The 11,105-nt window shown below is 42.5% G+C and overlaps 1 long non-coding RNA gene across 3 annotated transcripts; it reads right to left on the reverse strand.

Annotated features, from left to right (window-relative positions):
- Positions 1-6,799: 6,799 nt before the first annotated feature.
- Positions 6,800-10,871, reverse strand: LOC125531938. 3 transcript variants are annotated; one of them, XR_007293634.1, is made up of 4 exons: positions 10,298-10,871; positions 9,059-10,206; positions 8,731-8,819; positions 6,802-8,622 (listed from the first exon to the last, which is right to left on the reverse strand). It is a non-coding gene; the product is annotated as an uncharacterized LOC125531938 (long non-coding RNA). The 3 variants fall into 3 exon arrangements; XR_007293633.1 differs by having other exon boundaries at positions 6,800-8,622; positions 8,731-10,206; XR_007293632.1 differs by having other exon boundaries at positions 6,802-8,819.
- Positions 10,872-11,105: the final 234 nt, after the last annotated feature.

Genomic DNA, 11,105 nt, shown 5'->3' on the forward strand with positions numbered 1-11,105 from the left:
TCGTTATTAGATGGCCTTAAGCCATTTTTATTGTAATAAGTTCTCTTTTGAGACACTCGATGTAATAAGTGTGTGATTGCTACTCTGTTATAAATCCTTCAAGTACTGTGTGATGTCATCATTACTGATCCAGGGATGACACCGGAGCACAGAGCTTGGACCGTTTGAGGTCTGGTCACTACAGAAATAATTTGAGAATAAAGTAGTAGCGAGTTTTCTCATCGTGGGTAAAAAGGGTGGCTATGTCATTCAACTTAGTAAGATGTGCCACAACAGTTTCAGTTTCATAACCATGGAAAGGATCAGATTCGACCAGACTAATTAGCTTTGGGTCAACAGAGAATTCATAATCCTTATCATCAATAAAGATGGGTGAAGTAGCAAACTTAGGATCACATTTCATTCTAGCATTCAGAGATTTTTCTTTATACTTGCATAATAATTTCTCTAGATCATCTCTATCATTGCAAGCAAAAATATCTCTAGTTGCTTCTTCACTCATAACATAACCTTCCGGTACCTTAGGCAATTCATATCTAGGAAGGCTAGTTCTAGCAGGTGTTTCAGTTTCAAGCTCATCATCAGATTCAACAACATCGTGTTTTATAACTCTAGCAATTTGTTTATCAAGAAATTCACCAAGTGGCACATCATCATTATCAAGCAAGGTACTAGCATCATCATAAGCATTATCCATGGCAGAAGTAGCATCATCACTAACTTGTGACATATCAGAATTAATAGCATGTGGTGGTGTTGCAAGTTTATTCATAACAGAAGGTGAATCTAAAGCAGAACTGGATGGCAGTTCCTTACCTCCCCTCATCCTTGAGGGAAATATCTTAGTCTTAGGATCCTTCAGATTATTCATAGTGATAATATGATAATAATCCAAAGTGACTCAACAAATATAGCTATGCTCCCCGACAACGGTGCCAGAAAAAGATCTTGATAACCCACAAATATAGGGGATCGCAACAATTTTCGAGGGTAGAGTATTCAACCCAAATTTATAGATTCGACACAAGTGGAGCCAAAGAATATTTGAAGGTATTAGCAGCTGAGTTGTCAATTCAACCACACCTGGAGATGATTTATATGCAGCAAAGTGATCAGTAGCAAAGTGGTTTGATAATTTTGGTAGTAGTGACAGCAGCAATAGTAACAGTAACAGTGATAGCAGTAATTTTGTAGCAAGTATAATAGTGATGATAGCCGTAATAACTTAGCAGAAACAATATTGAAAAGTTCATAGGCATTGGATCGGTGACTTGTTGGATGATATTCATCATGAGATAGTTATAACCTAGGGCGATATGGCACTAGCTCCAGTTCATCGATATAATGTAGGCATGTATTCCGTAAATAGTCACACATGCTTTATTAAAAGAACTTGCATGCCATCTTTTGTCCTACCCCCCCTGGTGGCAGTGGGGTCCATATTGGAAACTAAGGGATATTAAAGCCACCTTTTAATAGAAAACCGGAACAAAGAATTAACACATAGTGTTACATGAACTCCTCAAACTACGGTCATCACCGAGAGTGGGCCCGGTTGTTGTCACTCCGGGATTGTCGGATCATAACACGTAGTAGGTGACTATAACTTGCAAGATCAGATCTAGAACATGGATATAATGGTGATAACATAAACGGTTCAGATCTGAAATCATGGCACCGGGCCCAAAGTGACGAGCATTAAGCATAGCAAAGTCATAGCAACATCAATCTAAGAACATAGTGGATACTAGAGATCGGGGCCTAACAAAACTAACTCAATTACATGATGAATCTCATCCAACTCCTCACCGACCAACGAAACTACGAAGGAATTACTCACTCCCGGTGGGGAGCATCATGGAATTGGAAATGGAGATGGGTTGGTGATGACGAAGAACGAAGATCCCCCTCTCCGGAGCCCCAAACGGATTCCAGATCTGCCCTCCCGAAGAAGAATAGGGCTTGGCGGCGGCTCCGTCTTGTGGATCGCGATAATTATTTCTCCCTGATTTTTTTCTGGAATAATGTGATTTTATAATATCAGGGGGTCATCTGCGGGGCCACCAGGTGGGTACAACCCACCTGGGCGCGCCAAGAGACGGGGGCGTGCCCTGGTGGGTTGTGCCCACCTAGGGCCCCCTCTCTGGTGGGTCTTGGCTCCAAAAATTCTTATTATTGGTACAAAAAATCCTTGCAAAGTTTCGTTCCATTCCGAGAACTTTTATTTCTGCAAAAAAACAACACCATGGTAGTTCTGCTGAAAGCAACGCCAGTCCGGGGTTAGTTTCATTCAAATCATGCAAATTAGAGTCCAAAACAAGAGGAAAAGCGTGAGAAAAGGTAGATACGTTGGAGACGTATCGTGTCTCAACACGACAAACTGTCGCAACTGTGCATACTCAGGGAGAACATTTTTACCTTGAAATTTAGTTAAGGGATCATCTTATATTGCTACCACCGTACTAAGCAAAATAAGATGCATAAAAGATAAAAATCACATGCAATCAAAATATGTGACATGATAGGGCCATCATCATCTTGTGATTTTGATCTCCATCTCCAAAGCATCGTCATGATCTCCATTATCACTGGCTCAACACCTTGATCTCCATCGTTGCGTCGTGGTCATCTCGCCAACTATTGCATCTATAACTATCGCTACTGCATAGTGATAAATTAAAGCAATTACATGGCGTTTGCATTTCATACAATAAATAGACAACCATAAGGCTCCTGTCGGTTGCCAATAACTTTTACAAAACATGGTCATCTCATACAATAACATATATCACATCACAACATGCCCTGAAAAACAAGTTAGACGTCCTCTACGTTGTTGTTGCAAGTTTTACGTGGCTGCTACGGGCTTCAAGCAAGAACCGTTCTTACCTATGCATCAAACCACAACGGTGTTTCATCAAGTTTGTTGTTTTAACCTTCAACAAGGACCGGCCGCAGTCAAATTCGATTCAACTAAAGTAGGAGAAACAGACACCCGCCAACCACCTTTATGCAAAACTAGTTGCATGTCTGTCGGTGGAACCGGTCTCATGTGCGTGGACATGTAAGGTTGGTCCGGGCCGCTTCATCCCACAATACCGCCAAATCAAAATAAGACGTTGGTGGTAAGCAGTATTGTCATGGAATTGTCACGGCAGATCTCCTAGTGAAAGGACTTAGTCGTGGAGCCATCGCAGCTAGGTTAGCTTCAAGGGGTTAAACGGGACAAAGGACACAGGAATTTATACTGGTTTGGCCCCTTGCTATGAAGGTAAAGCCTACTCCAGTTGAGGTGGTATTGCTTGGGTTTGAATTACCAGGGAGCGAATATGCTTGACCTAGTTTTCGATATCTCTCTTGTTTCTTGCCCTAAGCTGCCACTGGGTCGTCCCTTTATATACATAGGTTGACGCCTCGTGGCTCACGGAGTCCCGTCTGGCTCATACACAACGTGTCCGGCTCGGTGACTAACTACGCTTGCCTTACAATACAAGTCATACACATATAGCAGTTTATACCTATGGGCCTTAAGACACCTTTGGGCTTTGGGTCCTTAGTAAGCCTGCTAGCTGAGGCCTTCATAAAGCGCCACCATCCTTTGTCTTCCTGGGCTTCTAATCCTCATAGACTTAACTCGGCCACTCCTGGCCGGTTTATGTCCAGCAGTAATATGCCCAACATTAGGCCCCATATTGATTTGAACTTGTTCATGTCAATCTTCAACACTTAGAAAAAATTCCTTTTTCATTTACTCTTCGCGAGATCTTGTAACCCGCTATGGCGTCATCTCCTGGGATTGTGGTAACCTGCCATGATGTCACCTGTCATTAATATTGCACAAGGCCCAAATCTTAATAAATCTTCTCTTTTAACAAACCCCCAAAATTCGAGGCGTTTGCGCCGTCACATATCCATTTTGGTCTCCTCGATTCCCGTGCATGCCACTTATCCTTCCAGCCTTATAAATAGGACCAGGGGTCCCTTTTCACTCTCCCCTCTTTGCCTTCTCATCTTCAACCTTTCTCTCTCTCACAACGCATCTGCACACCTAAACACCGCCGCCACCGACCTCGTCTTCTTCCTCAACCCCGGCTGCTGCATCGACCTGAACGAGAACAGAGAAACTGTGGCGCCTCTCCATTGCTCAGTGGATCCAATAAGCACCTCTGCTTTCTCGACTGTAGATCTCAGTTAGGGTTTTCTGAAGTTCTTAGGAGTTCGTCGTCGTTCTTCATCATACCTCTGTTTGATCCTTTCTTTGATCCAAAAATAACTTTTAAAATATGCGGAATCTATTTCTGTACCTTCTCTCAATCACTGAATATGCTTCCCAGATGCAGAAATCTTGCCAGTATACTAGTTCCTCCGCTGCTGTGATATTAGGTTTTAATTTTACTTTCTTTTCCGAGCGGCGGTGGATCAAAAATTAACTGCACCATCTGTAAAACTTGTTTATCCAACACTTAGCAGAATTCGCTTTTGATAGATCTTAAATACCATTACTGTTATGGCAGCTTACATCACTAGTTATAAGTAGTCATATGTCATTAGGCCCCATTTAAGCCTCCAATGTGAATATATGCTGCAGCGTTCATCTCCGGCTTAACAAATCAAATTAAATCGGCAAATTTTCTTTCTTTTAGGCTTCTTCCCTTACGATGCCGAAGACAACTACCTCATGTAATTGGGTTCCTTCCACTGTCACTGAAAACACACTCAAGGACTTTGTCAAAGTCGGCTTTTTACCAGCAAAAAACATCTTGCACTGGCACGCTCCCACACCTGGTGAAGAAAGACCTCAACCACAAGATGGTGAGGTCATTGGTTTTACTGATCACATGAATCGGGGCTTCTCACCAACTGGATCCAAATTTTTCCGAGACGTTCCGCACTTCTTTCAACTTCATCCTCAAGACATCGGACCCAATCCCATGTCAAACACCTGCAATTTTCAAGTTTTCTGTGAAGTATACCTTCAAGAAGAACCCATCGTTGAACTCTTCGGGGAATATTTTTACTTGAACCGACATAATGAGTTTACCAATGGACCCAGCTTAGAACTTGGCGGGGTCTCGATTCAATGGATAAGAGATGCTATCTTCCCTTATGCTTGCCTGCCAAATCACCCTAAGGATTGGAACCAAACATGGTTCTATTGTAAAGATATTTCTCCGGTTGATGAGAATCCACTGTCGGGTTATCGTGTCGAGCGGCTCAACCCCAAGCATCATCTTCCCGAGCGGCCTACTATTGCTGAACGGTCAAAGCTTGCACCTACCATTTCAAAGGTCAAGGCCTTGCTAGGAAATGGGTTAACCGGTATTGACCTGGTTCAGTGCTTGGTTTCTTGGAGAATCATACCCTTGAGCCGCCGTTCCGGCTTAATGTGTACTTATAAGGGTGATGCCAAAGATGCACTACGCTACAACTCCACGTGTTTAACTGATGACGCAATCAATGAGATGACAAAGATCCTTCTTAATGAGAACTTGGAAAGCTGTAGCGAAGTGGGACTGAACCCTTTCTGCACACTTAACCCGCCACCAGCCGTGAGTCTCCAAATTATTTATTTTACCTTATCATTCTAATACTCTATTAACTCAACCTCGATGACTTGCACATGCTGAATCCACTTTTTGGAAGGAGTATGACCATGAAGCTGCCAAGAAAGCCAGGGCCAAAACGAAAGCCGTCAAGAAAGCCGCCAAGAAGAATAAGAAGAAACTAAGTGCCTCCGAGATGTTTGAACTGGATGACAGCATTGAGTCAGAGGTAGCCCTTGACTCCCTTGGCTCCTTTTTCAATTATCTTATTGACACTGATTATCATCAGGATGACACGGGGTCCAGTCAAGCGGTCGAAGAAGAGGTAACTATTATTTCCTCCGACTCAGAGCCTTTGCCAAGACAGAAAATTCGACGAGTAACCCGGAAAGTAAGCTTTTCACACCCCTTAGCTCATTTGAATCCTCACTTTATTTTGAAGCAACAGCAGCACGAGAACCGGCATCGGACTCGGACCAGCGGAGGTGGAGAGTTATCCTCTGGTTTACCAAATACTCCAGCTCCGCGGGAACATCAAAGCGAGGTCCCTCCAAATTTAAACTCTTTTTATCCTATGGCAGGTCTTATTCGTCAGCCACTTAATTCTTCCGATTCGAATTATCAAGGGATATCTCACTTCTCTTTCGGTGACTCATCATAGACCCAGCTGTCGGCCTTCAATACTGCCCCTAGGTAACAATTTTTTTTCTACCACTTTGTATCGTTATACTTGTACTAACATCCCACAACCCTTTGTAGTGGAAAGGCAAAGCCTAGCAAGAAGGCCAAGGTGACCAAGTCGGCTGAAGACCCCAAAGTCCATGAGCTGGAGCATCAAATTCCAGCGTCTGAAGCCTCCATACAACAACCACAAGAGCCTGTCCATGATGTTCCACCAGAAATTCCTGACCTCTCTAGTGATCACACAAACGTTAATCCTTTGAATATCGAATCATCAAGCCCACTTAAACCGTCAGAAACACATACTGAGGATGTTATGATCACAGGCACCAGCTTTCAAGAGTCGGGAAAACCTACTGTCTTGGCCAAGCACTCCGCCAAACAGGAGTTTATTGAAAGGCGAAAAGTGAGATTTGACATTGCCAATTATTCTCAATTAAGCGTCAGTGAAGTACTCTCTGTTTATCTCAACCAAGTGCATACCAGCCGCGATCTTGAAATTGACATGGCGAAATAGATGCATCAGAAATATGAGGTATGAACTCCGGCTTGATAAATTATGCATATCTTGTCAGCCCCCAAGTCTACTGTGTATAATAGAATATAATATGCTATAGACATAGAATAGCTATGAGTATTTGGTAGAATCCTTCAAAATCTGGCTTTCACCATCGGAGTTAAACCGGATCTTTAACGATTGACATTGCATCCGTAGCCCCCAAGGGCCGGTTTAATCAGCAAGAATGAACCGGTACTGTTCGTCATTGTTTATAAATCAAAACTTACTTGTGTAGCCCCCATGAGTCGGCTGTGGTCGTTTGCAGCACAACCGGGTCATCATAAAGTAGTAATGAAAACGCGAGCAATATGCATTAGCCCCCAAGTGCCAAGTGCTCTTGCTTGCAAAGTGCTTGGGACTTATTCATATTTGTCGTTACTAGCAAAAGGCCCGTGTGTTGCATCGAGAAAAAGAAAACATTATATGCGCTAGAAAAATATCTAACGGGCTACATTGCAACATATAAAAGATAATTAATGTGCTTAAAAAGCTATATATTTTTATTTATTTATGCCACTCAAATAGCATGATTCTACATTAAATGATGATAATACCCTCTTGTGACTAATTGTTACATAGCATGCAAGACATATGCCATATGATCGAAGCAAAATGAAAAATAACTACATGGGTCTAGTCCAAGAGGGATCGATAGACAACTCCACATTGCATTTCGCGAAATTATGCCCCTGCCCATGACACCTACAGCACCAATTCTTCATGCAAATTTCTATATATATGTACATGTAAAGAAATTCTGTGGTTCAAGAGCAGAATGTGGACAAATACATTTCTATCCACAAAGTAATAAAATTTAATTATTACAATTTGGGTATGCAAACAAACCAAGGTGATTTAGAAATTTCATCCCATGAACAACTATTACAAACAAAAAACAGGAATTAAGACCAAACAGGAAATAAGCAAATAAATAACATGAAACAGCAAATCTGTATGCAGGTCTCTTGCGTGTGGCCCACCTCGTCCTTGGAGGAGCAGCTGTTGGTGGACGCCGCCTGCGTCGGATTGCCGTCAAGCTCGACCCGCCGGCGTGGAAGTGCACCTTGAACTTGGCCGCCCTGCTAATCTTCCTCTCATAAAACTAGACATTTGGAAATAACATGAAGAAGGATTCATGTGATAATGTATGTTCAGCAAATGTATATTAAATTTGAGCATAACCATTCTCTCAAATAAACTTGTGGCAAATCCAACTTCTTTGCATATCTAGAGATAAACAATGAAAAGTAACAATTAAGATTATCAAAAACAGATACATAACAATGGAACATAAAGGAAATATATGGCCATTACAATTTTTCTCAAGAAAAAAAAGCATTTTACTATCAGAAGTTTATCTTTTAGTAAATATAAAGTGTCGGTCACGTCGTGCCTACGTGTTCGAGCAGTTCTCCTACGCTGACACAGCAGGGATCCAATCTGAATCCTGGCAATCTCAATCTCTTCAGGAAAAAGTTTACCGCCGCATCAAAACAACCATTTCACTATTTAAAATTTTCAAGAACATTAGGTGAAAAGTCACCCCGAATTCTACAGGTAAAAGTCTGTTAATCCGTAAATCGAACATGAAAGGACATTAAGTTGTTCTCCCTTAATTTCATAATGGCTTCCTTGATGGATCCCGGAATAGGATAATAAAGTAGTGTGATCATCAGAGTTTAACATCTAAAAAGGATAAATGCATAATAAAGAAAGTAAGTCTGAGCGAAAGCCATTCAAACCTGCAGCATTTAGGTTAAACCGTGATAGTTTGATGTAATCTCACGCATCATTGACCTCCGCGGGTTTCAAGTATATCTTTCTCTCATGGCATATATTCTATATTAAATTAATACGAATGAGCAGCAACCACTCTTCAGTATCGAGTACAAGAATGGAATCATTTCTTCTGAAGGAACTACAAAAGAATGGTGTGTAGGAGCTTACTTCAGAATAACATCTTGGGTATCATCTCCACTGAGAATAGTCATCTATTGAGCTTCCTCGAGGACCCTTCGCAAGACTCGTTGTACTTTCTAAAATATTAAAAGGCATGTGATGACTTGCAGAAGTGTTAATATGAACACAAAATACAAAATACCAAGCATTTTACTCAAAGGAACCAAAAGAATACATTTGGAGAAGTTTACTCAGTTCCCATGTTAATACGAGCCTACAAAATAGTCTATGTTATATGCATGCGCAACTGGAATCACGTGACTCATGTTTCACCAATCAGGCAAACGTAAAGGTTAGTAAAGAGGGAGAAAGATACCTTGCTGGAGCAAAAGCAGTGATAACCTGAACAAGACTCCATTAGCTTCTCCGCATGCTGTTTGTACAGTGAAAAGCGCTTCGAGTGGCTGTAAAGGCTGGAATTTGATGCAAGGTATGGACCTGGACACGGAATGCAGATGAGCCTCTACATCCTCCACCAATTCATAGAAACAACCAAGCAACTCCACCATTCTTTGCAAATCATGCTCCATGGTGGAAGGAACATGCGGATATCGAGCGGCAATAGATTGCTAAATAAATGTTCAGCGATGGTAAGCACCTTCGTTCCAGTCAAGGCGCTGGTAAGAGGAACATGGTGAATGACTAATATGAGAGAAAACATAAAAGTTATGCAGCCATACCATGGATGTAGACCATCAATTAACTGTGACAGTTATAAGGCTATCACCCAAACAACCATGCACTTACTATGGTTGTGACAAACCAGTGGTGGTGGTTTCTTCATTGCATGCTCTCCATCAAGAAAAGGGAGGTTCAGAACCTCCTAATTGCAAGTTGAAATATGTATCTAATTGGAAAATACTGACCCAAAAATATCCATTGTCCTCCTGCCTATTTAATGTTGTTCCTCGAAATCACATTATTTTGTTCCTCAACATGTACGTCTTCAAATATACATCATTTTTGTTCCTTGAAATTCAGAATAATATGACCACGCAAACTGAACATTGCTGCTCTATACACCAGATTTCTGAAGATGCAAGTAAATTGAGAAAGAAATAACAGAATCCCTTGTTATTAAGGTTTAGTACGCACTTTTACAATGATAAATTACACTCCTGAACTTATGTCACACCAGGAAGTTTCGGAAGTTCCTAAGATGGTATGCTCAGATCTTGGAGAAGTACGGACAAATAGTATGCAGATAATCAATTTGCAGATTTCCATGCAGAAGAAGAATGCATCATCTACCAAGGACCAGGAAGCAACACTAAATTATGGCATGATATTATTCACTTCCTTTTGTTGCCAATGAACACTAAATCGTTCACTTGCTAATACAAGACTGCAACCACTACGTAGCCCTGTACATCCACCAAATACATTAATTAGTTTCCCGTGGACAAAAAATCTTAAACAGTACTCGATGTTTCCACGAAAGGCTTGCCAGGAGTTGTCGTGTGACTGTCAAAAATTGAGCATAATTGATTATGAAGAGATGCTTGATGGTAAAGAATCAAAGTAGATTGCTACATACTGAGGAAAATTCTCTCACCTCGTACACATCGCTGTTATCTCTGGCCATCAGCAGCTAGAGCCCTAGGTGCAGATGCACTTCCATAATCCATACTATAGGTGAGGAATCGTAGATTCTAGCATCTAGGGCAAGGCCACGATCAAAAAGGATTCTCCAGTGAAGCACAGAGGAGGAGAGGCGGCAAGGCATCCAATGGGTGCGCCAAGCGGGGCGGCAGGCCTCGAGATCCTTTGCGATGGATTCACTACGCAGCCGGGATCCTCGGTGACGGCCAAGAGTGGCTTGGACAGCGGTGGGGGCGGAGGTAAAGGGCGGCGCGGGGAGGGCGGTGGTGGCGGCGGCAAAGGGCGGCGGTGGTGGAGGCGGCAAAGGGCGGCGGCCCGGACGGCGGTGGTGGCGGCGGCCAAGGGCGGCAGCGTGGACGGTGGTGGGGGGGAGGCAAAGGGCGGCGGCATGGACCCAAACTACTTCTCCCCCGCGTGTCCGCCCCCGGCCGCCGCGGCCGCTTTCATCTCGGCGAGCGAGTGAGGAATTGGGTGGGGTTCTGTGGGTGATGGCGAGAGCAGGGGAGGAGGCATAGGATTGGTTTGGTTGTTCTGGTTTAATAGAGGGTTTTAGCGAACGAATTAGTACCACCTAGTTTATATTAGGATTTTGTCTATACAAATCGTAAAAGCGTATTATGACATAAGAAGAAAGAGTATTGTGACGGTGAACCCGACAAAGTCAATCCGTGCTTTATTATTAGGGAACGATATGAAGAAGTTTTTTGTACGCATTAGCCCCCAAGTGCCAAGTGTTATTGCTTGCAAAAGACTTGGGACCT

The sequence above is a fragment of the Triticum urartu genome, unplaced genomic scaffold (assembly GCF_003073215.2).
Source record: "Triticum urartu cultivar G1812 unplaced genomic scaffold, Tu2.1 TuUngrouped_contig_8478, whole genome shotgun sequence".
In the NCBI taxonomy this organism is placed as follows: Eukaryota; Viridiplantae; Streptophyta; class Magnoliopsida; order Poales; family Poaceae; genus Triticum; species Triticum urartu.